At 38.0% G+C, this 18,339-nt stretch overlaps 1 non-coding gene across 1 annotated transcript; it reads left to right on the top strand.

Moving 5' to 3' along the window:
• The first annotated feature begins 4,243 nt into the window (after nucleotides 1–4,243).
• On the top strand, nucleotides 4,244–7,119 carry LOC110895136. The gene is made up of 8 exons (XR_004891279.1): nucleotides 4,244–4,559; nucleotides 4,644–4,674; nucleotides 4,834–4,906; nucleotides 5,031–5,561; nucleotides 5,631–5,988; nucleotides 6,082–6,180; nucleotides 6,293–6,488; nucleotides 6,771–7,119. It is a non-coding gene; the product is annotated as an uncharacterized LOC110895136 (transcript).
• Nucleotides 7,120–18,339: the final 11,220 nt, after the last annotated feature.

The raw sequence follows: 18,339 nt of genomic DNA, 5'->3' as shown, positions 1-18,339 counted from the left end.
TGCAGTTTTTCGAAATGAGACGGTTCTTGGTGGCCCATTCTCGGAAACATTAATCCAATCCATGACTACTGCGACATCTTCTTCTTGACTACAACCTCTTCTTGCCATTTTTTAAGAACAATAATAAAGATAGTGAGAATTGATTTGAGTGTGATGTGTTTTTGAAATTGTGTGTGTATAAAAAAATGATTATTTTAGAAAGTAGTCGTTGGACATAGGGCTCACCATCACCTACACTCTCATAACGTTACCATCTCCACGTCGGCCCCCTCCCACACCCCTAACCCGCCCCTTCCGCCGGTGTTCCCTGCTCTACAACGCCGTCCTCCATGCCACATGGAGGGGGCATCATCCCATAGTGGATGGCCTATGTATTTCCCCTGCCTACTTACATAGTTACTAAATTTCATATACTACTGCTTGAACTATAGATGGATGCCATGTAACATCCACTATTTTTTTTGGTTTCTTTAATATATTTTCACAAGCTTTATATACAAGTTTTTATTGAATATGATATATTTTACTTTTGGGTGCTACTAAATACACCCCCTAATTACTAAATACATCACCTCCTCTCACATACTTAACGATGGGGCATGTGTGAGACCGACACTTTTTTCTCTTACACTGGGATATAATTAGTAAGAAGGGGATGCATTTAGATAACCCTTTACTTTTCTTCACTTAGAGTATTAGTAAAGTTATAAAATAAACCTTTATGGCTTAGTTTGGATAACAATAACTCTATATTTCTATAAATTTATTTAACTATTATTATTGTTGTTGTTATTATTATTCAAACCTATTTGAAAAGTAGTTATATTTTTATTGGTTAAGTTTTCGCTTTTCAAATTTTATAACAAAGTAGTGCTTCTTTTTATCTACGTTTCAATGTAATTTTCATCTAAAATGAAGTTGCACGTGATAATGTACAAGTCACCTAAGCATAAACAAACAAGTCATTAAAGTTCTTTTCTCTAATTAATTTTTGTTTTGGTCTATATTTGACGAGTCACTGTTCTTTTTTTTTTTTTTTGCCTAATTTAACGTATAGGCTCGTCGCAACATACGTGTCCTGCTCGATACTAGTTGAAATATATCATCACTTAATCATTCATAGTTATGGGGTATATAAAATTGAAGGAAAATGACAAAGGCAAGAATAACAATCAAAATTACTTTTGTTTTCCTAAGAAAAGGTTAAAATGCAAAGTCATTGTGAAGTGACACAATTCATATCATTCAATTTGAAAGACGTTAGCAGGTGATTCATCTAAGCATTTCCCCTACCTACTACTATAAAAATTATCATACTTGTTTACAATCTAACCTATTGTTAAATATATCTATACTTGCATCTTGTGTGATTTAAACTTCATCCTTAAAATAGAAGGAAGACGATGAAACACTGGTTAACACTTAGGCTAACCAGTTGGTTCGTCTCGTGTGTGGGGTTCAATCTTCTTCTCCACTCGCCGACTAATGGCTTCCTGGAAAACAGAACACCGGTGACTCGCCACAAGGAGGAGAATAGGGGGGTTCTCCTTGTGACCACCCTCCGGCGTGAGAATAAGTACCGTTCTAAGGAGAAAATAGTGTGTGCTATAGGTGAAATGTGGAGAGAGCAAAATGTAAAACCTGAAAGAGAAGTGTCTTATTTATAGCCGAAGGATGAAGGAGGGAGGAGAGGCCTTGCCAGTTGCTACCGGGTGCCAGCTGTCCAACTAAGAGGAATATCCTCTTGGTCTCCTCTGTTGTACTCAGAGTAGTGGATGACGTGGCGCGCCATTATTTGTCCAGGTAGGAGAATTGTATCAGCAGCTGTCAGCCTATCCTAGGATTGCGTTGCAGGTCCAGGTGGCGTCCTACCATTGGTGGCACATATTGTCCTTTTTATCTGGAGGAGCATCTTTGGTGTCACTTGCAATTTCTTCCAGAAGCTTCTTGTTGATGTAGGCGCCATAATGGATAAAAAATGGTGTGGTCCCTGCCATGTGTGTATGGACTTGGGACCATACCTCTTCAGAAGATAACCTATCACCATACGACGTTCCTTGAGAACAAAAATAGTCATACTTGTTAGATAAAATCTAATTAATGATAGTCATAGAATTACCCAACCACCCTTCTAACCCCCTTCCAAGTAGTTAACGTGCTTTATATAGACCGTAAAGACACGAATATGTGAATAAACTACATATGAAGAATGGTAAAGTAAATTCGCCTTCAATATAAAAAACTAATTATTAAAGTCATTAATACATACCCAATTAAAAAGTTGCCAAAGATTGGAAATCATAAAAGAAAATACATACAAGATATGTCTTCACCAAGTGATGCAAGAGTTTAGCCAAGCATGGCCTTTGTTTGACAAAGACTCTTACTATCAATCTTGGATCCCGAGACTACACACACACTCTAAAAGATGGAAAATGGATGATGAGGCTGGATGATGGTGTTGTAGTAGTGGTGGAGTGGTGGCAAGTGAGAGAGAATTGGTTTGCCAAGGGAAGGGTTGGAGTGAAACCAAGCACCCCTATTTATAGCTGTAAACAAAACGTCCACCATGGCCGTGCCCGCTTGGCACGGCCCCGTGGCCATCAGTCTCTCTCTTCTACATTAACTGCAGTATCAGACTTGTACTAATACGGCCCCGTGTGTCAATGGCACGGCCCGTGGCCAATGTACTTGATGTACTTCTTCAGATTCTGGAAATCATATATGTTGACCACGCCTCGTGTTGCTTTAGCACGGCCCCGTGTTGAGCTTGGAATTTGTCTTTTGCTGTTTTCTCTTTCTGTTGTAGTGAATTCCCACCGGGCACGGCTCGTGCTAGGTGAGCACGGCCCCATGCCAAAGCTTCTGTTTTTGTTATTTCTTGGGTTTGGATGTGGATGGAGGCTCGGAAAGTTGCGCCAATCCTTTTTCATTGCATTTTATGTTGGTTTTTGCTGTCTTTTTGCTTCTTTTGTTCTTTTAAGCTCTTTTAACCCTGTTTATTAAGAAACGAGCTTTTTCCAACATTAGTGCTGAAAAAGGGTTGATTTTATGCCGTATTTGATACAATTTATTTGTTGTATTTTAAGCATATCAAATACCCCCACACTTGAATCTTTGCTTGTCCTCAAGCAAAACTCTTTATTGTTGATTACACACCCAAACGAAATGGGTAGAAGAGAAAGTTTTGGACCTATCTTTAGAGTGACGGGAATCTAAGTTCTAGTTCATTTTGTTTTTATTTTATTTACATTCTTATTTGATCATGACTTATTTACAACACATTTTAAGAAAAATTATTTGTTTTTGGGCATAACATGCCTTTATAAAATTCTTTTTGATTATATACACGTTTTACACATCTCACAAGTAATCACTCAACACTTGGCCGAGAATGTATAAGTGAGAATGCTCGTACCCGATTTGAATATTACTTCTTGTATAGGCTTGACAAGTAATCAAACCTCCTACTTTTTGACGTTTTTAATCCTTGTACGTATCGAGAGGGCTTTTAAAGGCTAGGCTATGGCTCGGGTATGTGTGTTTTATTTGAAAGTGGCTAAAATAGCAAAATGTCGGCTTTTTGAAAAAAATTATTTTCTTGTGGCTTAGTTAAAACTACATTTTTATAAGCAATATTATTTTTGCTTATTTATTCGAAGTAGTTTTTTTTTTAAGATAAATAAGTCACTTATTTTGTAATTTTCAAAAGAGTCGCATTTACTGAAAATAAAGTGAATATAAAAAGGTTGGATTTTTGGGGTGATGGGTGGCTATTTTTGCAACATTTTTGCGGGTTTAAGAAACGAAAAGTTTTAAGGCTCAAAATAGTATGTCTAGGGGGAGTATTGTTGGGAAAAGCAAGGAAAGATAAAGTTTTTGGATGAAAATGGGTTTAGTCCTAATGACTCTGTTATTTACTTACTTGGATTAGCGTCGGTAAGGACTTGGAATGTATTGCTTTGGCAAGTTCTAGAGTTCTAAGATCCAAATGGGCTAATCACACAAGAAACGAATATTTGAACGATTAGTATAGATGTGTATTTATGCTCAATAAAGGCTCAAAACTCTCTTTTTGTGGGAAAGAAGGTATAGTGTAAAAACTTATCTATCTATACTATTATAAAAAGGAGAAGTGATGTACCAAATTGTAATTTTATTACAAGTACAAGTTATTAAGCAACATTTACAATGGAGTGCAAGCCAATATAATAGGGATTTGGCTTTATTTTTAAGACGCCGTAGGGTTAAAAATGGGATTTCACCCTACAACTCATCGGCCGTTGTTGAACATCAATCGCCAATCTTTAATGCGACCTTTGGGTACTCCGCAGTTCCCATCTCCCCTATAACCTGATTTTTGATTCTTAGAGATTCCATCAATAGCGATGAATCTCATCTTCTCCCTAACCTGTTTTTTAAATTCTTACCTCAATCGACCATATCTCATGACATGGGAACTGCTGAGTTCAAAAAATCTATGGTTCGTTGTCAGAATTACAAGGTGAAAACGAAGATTCAAGTTTATTTGAGATCCACCTATGAAGATTCAGAAACAGGTAACCTGTAACTCTAGGTGTTTGGTTTTTTGTTTCTCTATTAATTTGATTTTGATTGTTTGGAGTGTTTATTGGCTTTTGTAGATTTGATTACAAAACCCTAAAATCAATCAAGGTATGTGAATTTGGATTCTTTTGTATCTCTTGTGTTTCCTTTTTTTTCATATGATTATATGTCTAGGGTTTGTTATTTGTTAATTTGTTTCCCTGGTTTAATAACTATTGACACTTCTGTTTATTGTATCCAAACGGCATACTGATGGTTCATTGCCAGTTGAAGGCTTTAATCTTGAATTGGAGAATTAGAATGGAGAAAAAGTGAAGCTGGGTACTGAAGACGACCAACGGTATGGTTCGTTCGTAATTAATCGCTCGGATCCGGTCTTTGGAAGACGACCGACGCCGTTTAAACTGTTGTTTATTCAAGTTTATGTTGGTGGAAATGTGAATATGTTACTTGTGTTTTTAAAGTTGTTGGTCTTTGGAAGAAGAGGGGATCTTACTCATTAGAGAAGTAAACAAATGTTCAGGTTTGTAAGCTTCTTTCCTCCAACAAATTGATTGGCGATTTGTAGATTGCTAATTGTATGCTTTACTTAATAATTTTTACAAACCTGTTCACTTGGTGGTCCGATGAGTAACGGCCCGCCAGCGTTTGGACCGCCACGTGGTGTGCAAGGTGATCCTCAATATCCTTCAGGTGGAGTTATGCCAAGACCTTCGACTGGACCTCTATCTCCGACACAAACCATGGCGTCGTTTCTTGGAGGTCTTTTTGATAATCAGCTAAGAGGGCCTACACAAGTGGCGCCACCCCTGTTTTCAGCACCTCCGAGAGGTGGCATGCAGTTGCCTTCAGGGCCGCCATTGTTTTCGGCTTCGGGACAAGGTATACCGCAACCGTCTTCAGGGCCACCGATGTTTTCAGCTCCGAGACAGGGTTTACCGCAACCATCTGGTCCGCAATTTGGGGCTCAACCGTGGCAAATGCAACCAAGACAAGTAAGTTTTAAATTGATTTTCGAACTGTTAATGGGTAGTTGGGTGTGTAACATTGGTAACGTCTTGTAGAATGTACCACCTCTTCCAATTTATGGTTCTGCACAACCACCGAGAACATATGGCATGGCTCCGCCTCTTTCTAATCAACAAGCTATGGCTACAATTTCACCTGCAGCATGCCCCATTGGAAATGCGGTTTCAGGCCCATCAAAAATCTATCCAAACCAAATTCCATGACCCGTTCCAAGTTCTTCAGTCCTTCTACATCTTTCTTTATTTCTACTATTTCTTTATTATTCACAGTTTTCCATATGTGTGTTTATACTGTCTTATGACATGTTATGATGTGAAGCCTGCTACAAGCGAATTTATTTTACGGGATACCGGAAATTGCAGTCCTCGCTACATGAGGAGCACCATTAATCAGGTAACGCGTGTTTCTTTTCGCATATACTTTTTTTTACAAAAATGTTTATTTTGCTTACACTAGGTGTACAATCATTCTGTTTCTTTTAACCAGATCCCTTGCACTTCTGATCTTTTGAACTCATCTGGCGTGTAACTGGCTCTGTTGGTCCAGCCCTTGGCCCCACCTCATCCGTCCGAAGAGCCTATCCACGTAACAATTGAAAATTGGAATTCTTGATTTTTTTCAAAATTTAGCAAACCCTATAAAAGTTTATGCAGTGTAACAAATTAATTATGAAATGGATACTTTTGATTTTTTTCAGATAGTTGATTTTGGTGAAGGAGGTCTCGTTCGTTGTTCACATTACAAAGGCTACATCAATCCGTTTATGAAGTTTGTTGATCAAGGAGGACGTTTTATCTGTAATTTCTGTGGCAAACTGGTGCAACCGCAGGAGCATGCAGTGCTATTAGCTGCAGGACGTTTTATCTGTAATTAAACATGGGTTGTAATTGTTGGTAAGTTTTTATTTTATTGTGTTATTTTGTCTTCGTATTTCTTAATCGAGCTTGTGAATCATGTTAATTTGACGCGTCATTTATATTTTTGAACTGCTTATATTCAACCATGTTCATGGTTTTAAAAAGTCCGCCTGAGACGCATGGCCTAGGCGCAAGGCGACCTCATACGCATGACCCATCTTTTTTTAACATCCAAACATTGTATAACTAATAGTTGTCGAAACATGGTGTGTGAATGAAAAAGTTGCAGATTTTTATTGGTGAAAATGAATTTTTCAGGTGAGATGGGAGTGAAGAATGATCGTTAGAGTTGGTTGGTTGGTGGGCTGCACCTTCAATTGTTGCATCTCACTTTGTAACAAGTGGTGTTACTGTTGCTACAACCATTGGCATATCACATCCATAAGGTTTCATCTTTCGGTTATTAATAGCGTTATTTTTATTATTATTTTCCTGTTTGGATGCACAGATATATGTTATTTGTTGTGTTATAATGAAACAATTTAGTAGATTGTGGTTTTGTAGTCAAAGGTGCCCAGGAGGGTACAAAAAGCACCTGAACTGAACTGAATAAAAGCAACTAAAAAGTTAATGAACATACTTTTGCAGTTGTTATCTTTGAGAGCTACTCCAAAAACTCGATTCATTAGGTGTTTTGTCTTCAAATCACATGATAATGATCTTGAGTTTGTTACCATCTTCGACAATAATTCAATTTGTGTACGTTTTGGACCTGGAAAATATCCAATTTGGGCATCAAAAGTCATGAGTTCACCCAGATTTGCAGAAATCATACTATTGTGTGAAAAGTTCATAAATGGATATTGATATCATTTAGAATTAGTTGAAAATATGTTCAGCGAGTACATGCGAGTACATGATCAAAAGTAGGAACATATATAGAAACGGAGGTGAGCTTTTATCGTTGGTCGTTAAAAGAAAAATAGCCTAGGATTGTTGTTTTTTATTTCAATTCTTTGTTTATACTCAATTGCTATATTACTTGTGTTAACAAATTGGTTTTAAAAATAAACTATGTGAACTCGTTGGGCAACGTGCGGCAAAAACTTATAAATACCCGCGGCAACGCGCGAGCCTTCCCACTAGTATATAAACAAGTCAATTTTTATAAAAATTGGTTAGGCCCAATTTTAACTGATTCTTTTTATCATGACGTTATTAGGTGTAAATTAATAAAAACATTATTTTTAGAACTTATTTTCCCAACTTAAACCAAGATAAGTAAAAAGAAGAAAATAAATATTTTGAAAAAGTTTGGGGTGTTTAGCGGTTCCAAAATGAGTTTTGTGTAAGGTTTGTTTTAGGACAAGTGATTCAAGGTTTTAACCCCCCCCCCCCACACACACACACACTTAAATTACACGTCCCCAATGTGTCCCAAAAAGGATTTATTTAGGTTGAATGCGTAAAAAGTGCGGAAAATAACAAAATTTCACAGCTACTGAGCATTGGACACAGGGGCGTGTTGGATGAACACGGCCTGTGCTCAAAGTGCTAGTTACTAGGTTTTTAGAAAACTTACAGTGGAATGAGCACGGGTCGTGCCTGGTGGGCACGACCCGTGTAACTTTTTGGAGAAAAACTTTTTGACATTAGTGGACGGGGCACGGGGACGTGTTGGGTGAACACGGCCCCGTGTTGTTCGTCTGTTTCAATTAAAAATGCAGGTTTAACATTTGGCTCCTGTTTCCGGGCTTAGATACCACTATGCTTAGTGTGTCCAAGCCTCTCATAGTACCTGCGTTCTACAATACTACCACAACACAACATAATACAACAAAACCATCATAAAACCTACATTACCAACGTTTAAGTTTAACCATCACCACATCATCCAAACATAAAAACTAAAATGCAGAAATAAAATTGTCTAACGGAAAGTAAATTGTCTTAACGGGACGTAGCCCAAGGAAATGTTAAATTTTTCGAAAGGGTAAGAGATTTAACATGCACGATAACCACATTGCCCACTACCACCGTCGCCTAATCAGAATCCATCCGCTGCCCCTCTTCCTCCTCCTCCTCATCATCATCTCGAACCACCATATGATCCCCGATGTAGGTGATATCATTTTGCATGGAGAGGATGTTGCGTTCCATGCTGCCGATCCGGGTGCTTGAGCTTTGGCCTAAGCTATAAGCATTCTTCGAGACTTAGAGGGTTTCCTACATAATGTTATACAAATTCATAAGGTTAGGAAAATCAGCCCCTCCTTGAGACGAGGACCCTGGGAATTGTCTAGGACGAGGACGGTTAGGGATGTATTCGATTGCCAGTATCATGTCCAGGTCCTTAAGATTCCAAGCATAACCTCTTGCATCCTTAAAGCGCATGGTACCGTCGGGGCAATCGATGATAAGATTCATGTTACGGCATACCGCGAGATCAACCTTTGTAATACCAACACCCTTGTTGAATGACGATGGATTTCGCTGAATGAAATGCTTGAATAACTTGGCGATCCATCCTCCATAGAAAATCGGCGTTCGGGTGTCCGCGGTGGCGTTGGCAGCCATGTTCCGAAGCAAGATGTGGGTGACATCGATGGGTTGGTGAGTTACGAGGCAATTGAGGACAGTAAGTTCTCGTAAATCACCAACCCACCACTGTTATCCCTTTGGCACAAAGAACCACTAAGGACCCGGTGAATGTAACGGATGAGCGGGTCCCTAATTTTAGTGCTCTTTGTGGAGCTTGGGTTGTAGTGACCGTGTCCAATCAATGCTCATGCAGCTTGGCGGAGGTTTTCTGGTAATTCGCGGCTGGCTTCGGTGAACTCTGGTTCAGCCGCATCCTCCTCGGTATATAAGCCGATATTGATACTGAATTGGGCGACTGAAATGCTATACCATTCTGCCCCACACCTAAACTCGACTGCATCGGAATCAAACAAATCCGGCTCGGTCCTTTTGAACTTTAGTGTGCTTGAGAACTCCATGTTGTATTGATATATGGACCGGAGTCGTGTTTCTAGAAAGATTCGAAGTGGACCAGTCACAAGTGCATCGTATCTCTCCCTTTGTCCCACAGTCTCGAGCGTGTTGTAATAAACCTGCCTAGGGGGGCTCTTCATGTCGCGCTTGCAAGGTTTTGAATCGTGTTTGGTTCTCCAATTCAGAGGTTTTGAACCTCAAGAACTTGTGTGGTGCCATCCTGCAAGAAAGAACCAGTAAGACGGTTGATACGTTCGAAAAATATGTAAAAAATGGTATCAGAGGGTCTGGACACGGCCACGTGTCTGCCTGACACGACCCTGTGTCTGAGGTTTTAGGTTGGGCACGGCCTTGTGCTGAGACAGCACAGCCCCGTGTCGAACAGTTTGTTTCTCCAAAATTTAAGGTTTTCGAGCTGGCTTTGAAAAATTCAAAATTTTTGGTTCATCAGTAGCGGTTTACCCCGATTAACAAACCCCAATAATCACTTTTACCAAAAACGCCCGTTTACCCTTCCGATTTTAAGATTTTCCACCAAGAACAAGGGTTTGGTTGAAACAGTGTGAATAATTCGATTTCCTCAACAATGTTCAGATATTCACTTCCATAAACACTAATGCTAACTACTACTAACAAGATGTAAACAAAAATTTGAGATTGGCACGGGTCTAGTTCAAGAACCCTAGATTAAACTCGATTTTTTAATGTTAAACTACATGCAAATAGTTAAACTATCTACCATGATGTTAGAATCATACCTTAAGGTCGGATTGGAGTGATCGAACGTTGAAAACCGTCGGAAAATCGGCAAGAACCGGTGTGTCAGAGAAAATGGGTCGTGTTGTGTTTGAAAAAGTGAAGACTGGGGGTTTTATATCCCAACAGTTAGTCGGCCACGGCCCCGTGCTGATGCAGCACGGCCCTCTGCCGTGTTTTATTATTTTTTGGTGGTATGTGGGCGTTTGGGCACGGGGGCGTGTCAGTTGGGCACGGCCCCGTGTTCAGACTGCCAGTAACCTTATTTTTTTTATCCGTGCACGTGTGTTTGATAGTTTTTCTATGGCTCCTTTGGTACTTACGTGTTTTTCATCAAGTCTTCATGGATGATGCTTTCCAATTGTTCCTACAAGATGATTATAAAAAAACTTTGCAAAATAAACAAATAAACATTTGAACGTTTTACTGATCATGTGTATACCTCTTGAAGATCCATTTCAATTTTCTCCTCCTCAATGAAGCCTCGATAGAGTTTAAGCCTTTGTCCGTTTACCTTGAAGGGTACACCGTTTGGAGGCTTAATTTCTACCGCTCCAGGTGGAAAGATTTGGGTGATGGAAAAAGGTCCCGTCCACCTTGACTTAAGTTTACCTGGAAATAATCAAATCCTTGAATTAAACAATAGCACTTGATCCCCTTCCCGAAATTCTTTAGGTTTGCTTATTTTATGATGTATATATTTCATGTGTTCCTTATAAATTTCGGAATTGGAATATGCTTGCTTTCTCAACTCATCTAGTTCGTTTAATTGACAGAATCAATTTTTAAATGCAAGTTCTTAGTCTAGGTTTACGTTTTTTTAACGCCCAATAGGCCTTGTGAGCAATTTCTACCAGGAGGTGACAATTTTTAACATAGACGAGCTTATAAGGGGTGGTGCCTATTGGTGTTTTGTAGGTGGTTCGGAAGGCCCATAAAGCGTCATCTAATTTATCCGCCCAATCTTTCTTGTTTTGACCTACGATTTTTTCTAAGATTCTCTTTAGCCTTCGATTTGTTACTTCGGCTTGACCGTTGGTTTGAGGATGGTAGGCGGTTGAAAGACGGTGGTAGACCCCGTATTTTGTTAAAATTTTGTATAATTGATGATTGCAAAATTGGGTGCCTCTATCACTAATGAGTGCTTTTGGAGCACCAAAGCAAGAAAATAGTCGTTTTAAGAATTTTATGACAACTCTACCATCGTTGGTTCGAAGAGCTTCGCCCTCGCCCCATTTGGACATGTAATCAACCACTACAAGAATGTATTTGTTACCTTTTGACGGTGGGAAAGGTCCCATAAAATTCGTATCCCAAACATCAAAATTTTCAGAAATAAGAATACCTTTTTGGGGCATTTCATATCTTGTCGATATTTTACCTGTTCGTTGGTATGCATCACAAGTTTTAATGAAATTGTATGCATCCTTATGGATGGTTGGCCAATAAAATCCTAAATCGAGTACCTTTCGTGCGGTGCTTGCGACTCCATGATGTCCTCCATACGATCCTTCGTGACAATGTCGAAGAATTTGTCTTGCTTCTTGACCATGGATGCATCTTCGAATAAGTTGATCGGCACACATTTTAAAAAGATATGGGTCTTCCCAAAAATAGTGTCTTCCATCGGCAAAGAATTTTGTTCTTTGTTGATGTGACCAACCTTTGACTAAAATGCCACTAGCGAGTTAGTTAGCATAGTCGGCGTACCATGGCTCTTCTTGGTATTCAACCATTTCCAAAGATTTATTGGGGAACTTTTCATTGATGAGCTCTTCTCGAGTCGACTCCAAAGCGGGATCTTCTAAGCATGACAAATGGTCGGCGACAGTGTTTTCGGCTCCTCTTTTATCTTTTATTTCAATGTCAAATTCTTGGAGGAGGAGAATCCACCGGATCAAACGTGGTTTGGCATCTTGTTTCTTGAAGAGGTATCGAATGGCGGCATGATCGTATAAACTATTGTTTTAGAAAGAATAAGATAGGAACAGAATTTATCAAAAGCATATACTACGGCTAGTAACTCTTTTTTTGTTGTTGTATAATTTTCTTGAGCATCATTAAGAGTTTTACTTGCATAGTATATTGGGTGAAAATGTTTTTCTTTTCGTTGTCCTAGAATGGTTCCAACTACAAAGTCACTTGCATCGCACATGATTTCAAAAGGTAATTTCCAATCGGGCGCTATCATGATTGGTGCATTGACTAACATTTCTTTTAAGGTTAGAAATGCTTTGTTGCATTCCTCGTCAAAGACAAAAGGTGCGTCTTTTTTCAAGTAGATTTGTTAGAGGTCTAGATATTTTCGAAAAGTCTTTGATAAATCGCCTATAAAATCCGACATGTCCTAAGAAACTTCGAATGGCTCGAACGGAGGAAGGTGGAGGTAGTCGGGAAATAGTGTCTATTTTGGCCCGATCTACTTCCATTCCTTCGTTTGAGATCTTGTGACCAAGTACTATTCCCTCCGTTACCATGAAATGGCATTTTCCCAATTAAGGGCGAGGTTAGTTTCCTCACATCGGGATAGCATTCGTTCAAGGTTATCGAGGCATTGATCATATGCATCTCCAAAGATAGAAAAATCATCTATGAAAACTTCCATAGTTTTTTCTATCATATTATGACATATGTGCTTGTAATCATTGTATAAACCTTTAACAGTTCAGTTATTAATAAAACAATGTTATTAGATCCCAATATTTGTTTATTTATCTTTGACATTTTGCATGTTTTGATTTTTGTTCAATTTCAAGCTCTATATCGCTTTCTAGAGAGTTATACGCAAACCGATGCGTAAACGTAATCAGTTTAACGCGAAAAACACTCCGGAACATCAATATATGCTTAACATACCTTAAATAACCTTTACATAACTTAGAAATAAGTTTTGAAGGCTTTGGTATGGCAAAATCAAGTTTATTCGCTTACAGGGACTAATTACGACAAACTGCAAAAGTATGCCGATTCGTACTGTAACGAATAATCCGGAAAACCATACTATAAATATCCTCTACATAGCTTAGAAATAGGCTTTGAGGGGTTCGGTGTGCTCAAATAAACTTTTTGGTCATTCGGGGACTAAAAGCATCAAAAAGTGCATAAGTTTGCATTTTCGCGCATATCTTACGTTCTGAATACATCCGGACATCCAAAAATTTAGGTAATCATTAAAATATTGTATTTTAATGATTGGCATGATAAAATTCCATTCATCACGTAATTTGGATCGTTTTTCACGTCCGTTCGTGTTTCATCGTAATTAACCGAATATCGTGACCATACGACCAAACGAACTGACATCCGACATATTTTTGAGCATGTTTCATGTCCCCTATGTTTAGGCATCATTGTAGAGCCTTGAAAATGGCTTAACGGGCCTTAAATGAGTCAAAATAGGCCTTATACATGTGCAGGGACCAAAACTGCAACTTTTAAAACATGTTTGCTGATCTGCAGCGGACGCGGGCCGCGTAGATTGGGGTTAGCTCTTATGCGAGGTGCGAGCGACCCCCTAGATCTGCAAAACCCGCTGATTTCAATCAACAGCTGGGTTTTCTTGTTTGCAAATGGTTTTTAAACATTCTATGGGCTATTTTGGGGCACCCATGGTATTCTAAAACCATGGGCACATTTGTACGGCTTAGATCGAAGCTCGGTTTTCGAGGAATGATCTTAACGGTTACCCGAAAACTATAAATACCCCAAGTTTTCATTTGCAACTCACCTTTGATCTGATCATATTCTCTAAGTTGGAGTTCATACACTCCATAACTGAGAAATTTTGGATCAAATCCCCATTGCTTGGACTTCTTGTAAGTATTCTTTCGTGCGTTTATGCGTTTTTAGCATGAAAGTCAAACAGTGTTTGACTTTCTGCTTTGACCAGTCAATGGTCAATACAAAGTTCATTTGAACTTCGCAACGTGAGCGTAATCACGATGGTCATAGTCCTTTGTGACTATACCTACTGATTACCATGTTATTTAGGCGTAGTGACGAGTCATAGTTTCGGTCAAAATGCGTATTCTTGCGTATTTTGCAACCAAACTATTCTTGGGTATCAAAACCCTTTGTTTTGATATCAAGCTTGTTTTCTAACTTCGTTAAACATGTTTTAACATGTTTAACTCGTCACTTTAGGTTTAGTGCTTATATAGGGTCGTAAGATAAGCGGTCTAAACAACCGTTTAGACTTTCGAACCCGACCTGTTTGGTTGATCGTTAGGATCCAACCAAACACATTTTGTGACCATAGTTGTATAGGGAATAACCTTCCGATGTTATACCTTATGGTCACTTCGTTTAGTTAGTTGTATGATAGGAAATTATATGCCTTAGGAAAAATGACCAAAATGCCCTTTTACGCCAAATTTCATTTTAAGCATATGTAACATAAATTTTGACATCTAAACTGATTAGGCAACATTATTAGACATGTTAAGGCATATATTACTTATCATAGGACTAGTTAGGCGGTCCGAACGCGTTTTACACAAACGACGCGTTAAAGTAGTGTAAGCTACCTAAACGAGTCGTAATGGGTCGTAAGCACTTAGGATAGGTTCCAATTTAGAATGTAGGCTTTGTTAAACCGTATTACATGAGTTCCTATACTCATTTGGTTTACGAACCCTCATTTTATCCGATCCTCCGATTTAGGTCCGGTTTATCAACGTAGTTACCTATATTAGGTGCCGATTGATTCCGTGATCTTTCTAGCATTGCTTGGTTGTTATCCAAAGACTATTGAGCAATCTCAAGTGAGTACATAGTCCCCTCTTTTACTGTTTTTCAAACATTTTGGGGTGAAACACATGTGCCTACTTGTTACTTTCGTGCTTTTCATGATTTCATAACTCATACTTGCTATGTTCATTAGTACACGTATAGTACATGATTTTATCCATGTTTTTGCTATGTATGTTCATTTATTGCATACTTAGTACATTGTTTTACATCACATTCTATGTATGTTCATTTATTGCATACTTAGTACATTGTTTTACATCACAAGCTATGTATGTTCATTTATTACATACTTAGTACATTGTTTTACATCACATGCTATGTATGTTCATTTATTGCATACTTAGTACATTGTTTTACATCACATGCTATGTATGTTCATTTATTGCATACGTAGTACATTGTTTTCACATAACATGCTTACAATTTGGTATGACATTTGGTTTGTTTAAATGGGACAAAAATACATTCATTAACATTGATCACGCCGCTTGGTAATAAGTAATGGTACCATAGGAATTGACAACTCCCGTTCCTGAAATCCTAGGTTTGTTTGGGTGGAAGGAATGACTGAATCCAATATACATAATTTAGATAAACCTTTAGTTTGTTTAAGGGTTTGTCGCCACAGTCGCAAGGCTTGAATGTATGCATTTAACAATACTGCATAGATGTTTGTATCAATAGAGCATGCAGTTATTTTTCAAAACATAACTTTGATTTATTTCAATACCATGTTTTGTGCATTTTACCTATGGCTTTAGTTGACATATTTCACTTGCCATACATGACATTTGGTTACACATTACATGATTTACATGGTTTACACATAAACATTTTGACATTGGTTTAAACAAGACATTTTGTTGGTTTGTTTGTTTAAGTGATTTAAATAATGAGGCGTGTGTAATGTGATAAAAGCATTGTGGATACGCCGCTGGTACTTCCTATATATAAGTGATTTTATGATATTACATATCGTTGCATTATTTAAACCATTTCAATTTAGACATATTACATTTTTTCACAAATAACATATCTTTACAAGACATTGTTTTACAAACAATTTATTTTATACAACTCATTTTACTTGGTTATTTAATTAACCATACACCTTTTCTTTTATATAATCTGATTTCTTATCACATTTTCGTATGATTTATAAAAGAAAACACTTAACAAGATTCATGACTAACTTTTATTAAACATTTCTTTAAACATAAGTCATGAATTCTATTTTAACAAAACCTATGTATCTCACAGGCATTTTTATGCTGACGTACCTATTTTCACATGTGTTTTCAGGAGCTGATGCATAGTTTTGATCAGGATACACTAGGGAGGACTCGGGCCTTAGTGATATAAAAGAAGCAAGATTAGTTTAAATAATGTTATGTACTCTTGTTAATAAATAAAACAAAACTATAATTGCCATGGTTGTGAAACAACAATTCTGTTGCTACACTCCCCGACGTTTCCACCGCGGTTTGTTGTTTTACGCGGTCGGGTGTGACACATATCATGGAAGATGGCCACCATGTAACGCTGAAACGTAGCGGGGGCATTGCATAGACCAAAAGGCATGCGTCGATAAGCGAAAGTTCCGTAGGGACATGTAAAAGTTGTTTTTTCTTGGTCCTCTGGTGCTATTGGAATTTGAAAATAACCGGAGAAACCATCAAGAAAACAATAAAATTTATGACCGGATAGTCTTTCTAACATTTGGACGATGAATGGTAAAGGAAAACGGTCTTTCCTTGTTTCTTCATTTAACTTACGATAGTCGATATAAACCCTCCATCCGGTGACAGTTTTCATTGGTATTAGTTCATTTTAATCGTCTGTTATTACCGTCATACCTCCTTTATTTGGAACTACTTGGACGGGACTTACCGATGGACTATCGGAAATGGGATAGATAAGCCCGGCGTCAAGTAGCTTGATGACTTCATTGTTAACCACTTCTTGTACATTTAGATTTACCCTACGTTGTGGTTTTATTACCGTTTTTTAGTCATCTTCCATCAAAATTTTGTGGGTGCACATGGATGGGTTAATGCCTTTGATATCCATGAGCCTCCATGCGATTGCATTTTTTTGTTTTTTCAAAAGTTTTATTAAATTTTCTTTTTCAAAAAGTGTTAGTTTAGAAGAAATGATGATGGGGAACTTACCATGTTCGTCTAAAAATGCGTATTCTAGATCTTTAGGTAGTTAGTGAGTTCAAGTGGCGGTGGCTCTTCAAGAGACCTCTTATTTTCTTCTTTATTAAGGTCGATGGCCGAAAAGGTTTGTTTAATGGCGATTTCCTCTTCGACGAATTCTTCTTCTTCTTCCGTCTCAGGTGGTTCCGTTTCATCTTCGATTAGGGGGTCGTCATCATGAATTGGATATTTCATTGATTGGTCAAGATTAGCGTACCTTTTGTCGGCCCCTAATTGAAGTGGGAGGTTGCTTTACTTCCGTTGCGTCAAGGCTTGATGGGATTTTAGAAATGGTTGTCCCAACACGAGGTGGGGTATCATTTAAGATGACAAAGTCGGTTGGGACTACCTCTTGGCTTGTTTGAACTAAGACATTTCCGACCATTCCCGTGGTATTAATCGTTTTGCGATTTGAGAGAAAATAGGAATTTTAAGGGGAGAAAAATCACTTGTCCCAGTTTTTCGAAAATATAGTTTGGCATTATGTTAACGCAAAGATCTTTATCAATTAGCACATTACTAACAAAGACGTTTTGAAAAAAAAAACATGGTACCAGTTTTATGTTTTATGTTCATTTCATTATATTCATCTTTTATTAGCGAAGTTTGATCATTTCTTAACGTGACGCTTACTAATTCTTCGATTTTAGTAGAAGTGTTCAACTCTTTTAAAAACTTAGCATGTGAAGAAACCAAACAATGATTTTCAAAAGAAGGTTGTAAAACGTGAATTTCTGAAAAGTTTGATCTAGTTTAGAATCGTTAGTTTTAGACTTACCTTCTTCTTTAGTTGGTTCATGCGAGAGTTTTTCATTTTGTTCTTCTATTTTTACCTCTTCGATTATTACATGTTTAGTACAAATAGCCTCTTCTTTTTCACGAGATCTCTTAAGTAAGAGTTCTAGATTTTTGAGACCTTGTATGAGTCTTTCAGCTTCGGGAGTGATTGTTGGTGGTGTGTCGTAAGTTTCAAATGGATTGGCATCCCAATCAAAGTATGACTTTGGGAGCTCAAACCTCAGTTCTTCATAAGTGGTGTATGAAGAACTTGGTGTGGTGTATGAGGTTGATGGTTTAAAAAGGTAACAATGTTGTACCGAATGGGAGTTTCCGCAAATGGTACATTAAGGTTCCTCATAATCATCCTCAATATAATAGGTGTAGTCTTCTGAGTTGTAATCCAT

The sequence above is a fragment of the Helianthus annuus genome, chromosome 4, assembly GCF_002127325.2.
Source record: "Helianthus annuus cultivar XRQ/B chromosome 4, HanXRQr2.0-SUNRISE, whole genome shotgun sequence".
Taxonomy (NCBI): domain Eukaryota; kingdom Viridiplantae; phylum Streptophyta; class Magnoliopsida; order Asterales; family Asteraceae; genus Helianthus; species Helianthus annuus.
Note: the sequence above shows the minus strand (reverse complement) of the source record. Positions and strands in the feature narration are given on the sequence as shown.